General features: G+C 41.1%; 1 non-coding gene across 1 annotated transcript; it reads left to right on the top strand.

Moving 5' to 3' along the window:
• The first annotated feature begins 774 nt into the window (after positions 1-774).
• On the top strand, positions 775-882 carry LOC112718901 (small nucleolar RNA R71). The gene has a single exon (XR_003161227.1). It is a non-coding gene; the product is annotated as a small nucleolar RNA R71 (small nucleolar RNA).
• The last annotated feature ends 404 nt before the right edge of the window (positions 883-1,286 follow it).

Here is a 1,286-nt window from a genome sequence, read left to right as displayed (position 1 = left end):
CCAAAATTCGGCCATGTTGATGGCCTTGCACTCTCCTTTTGGATTTTCTTCTGTATTGCTTGGAAGAGTACTAGGAGGGAGTTCAGTAATTTTCTTGCTCAGCTGACTCACTTGTCCTTCCAAATTTCTAATGGAGGACCTTGTTTCAGTCATGAAACTTTGAGTGGTTTTGATTAGATCAGAGACCATGGTTGCTAAGTCAGAGGTATTCTGCTTAGAACTCTCTGTCTGTTGCTGAGAAGATGATGGAAAAGGCTTGCTATTGCTAAACCTGTTTCTTCCACCATTATTGTTATTGAAACCTTGTTGAGGTCTCTGTTGATCCTTCCATGAAAGATTTGGATGATTCCTCCATGAAGGATTATAGGTGTTTCCATAGGGTTCTCCCATGTAATTCACCTCTTCCATTGAAGGGTTCTCAGGATCATAAGCTTCTTCCTCAGATGAAGCTTCCTTAGTACTGCTTGGTGCATTTTGTATTCCAGACAGACTTTGAGAGATCATATTGACTTGTTGGGTTAATATTTTGTTCTGTGCCAATATGGCATTCAGAGTGTCAATCTCAAGAACTCCTTTCTTCTGACTAGTCCCATTGTTCACAGGATTTCTTTCAGAAGTGTACATGAATTGGTTATTTACAACCATTTCAATTAGTTCTTGAGCTTCAGTAGGCATCTTCTTCAGATGAAGAGATCCTCCTGCAGAGCTATCCAAAGACATCTTGGATAGTTCAGAGAGACCATCATAGAAAATACCTATGATGCTCCATTCAGAAAGCATATCAGAAGGACACTTTCTGATCAATTGTTTGTATCTTTCCCAAACTTCATAGAGGGATTCTCCTTCCTTCTGTCTGAAGGTTTGGACTTCCACTCTAAGCTTACTCAATTTTTGAGGTGGAAAGAACTTTGCCAAGAAGGCATTGACTAGCTTTTCCCAAGAGTCCAGGCTTTCTTTAGGTTGTGAATCCAACCATGTTCTAGCTCTGTCCCTTACAGCAAAAGGGAATAGCATAAGTCTGTAGACCTCAGGGTCAACCCCATTAGTCTTGACTGTGTCACAGATTTGCAAGAACTCAGCTAAAAACTGATGAGGATCTTCCAATGGAAGTCCATGGAACTTGCAATTCTGTTGCATTAGAGAAACTAATTGAGGCTTAAGCTCAAAGTTGTTTGCTCCAATGGTAGGGATAGAGATGCTTCTCCCATAGAAGTCGGTTGTAGGTGCAGTAAAGTCACCCAGCACCTTCCTTGCATTGTTGGCATTGTTGTTGTTTTCGGCTGCCA

Source organism: Arachis hypogaea, chromosome 10 (assembly GCF_003086295.3).
Source record: "Arachis hypogaea cultivar Tifrunner chromosome 10, arahy.Tifrunner.gnm2.J5K5, whole genome shotgun sequence".
NCBI classification, from domain to species: Eukaryota; Viridiplantae; Streptophyta; class Magnoliopsida; order Fabales; family Fabaceae; genus Arachis; species Arachis hypogaea.
The sequence above is the reverse complement of the archived record's forward strand: the minus strand, read 5'-3'. Positions and strand labels throughout refer to the sequence as shown.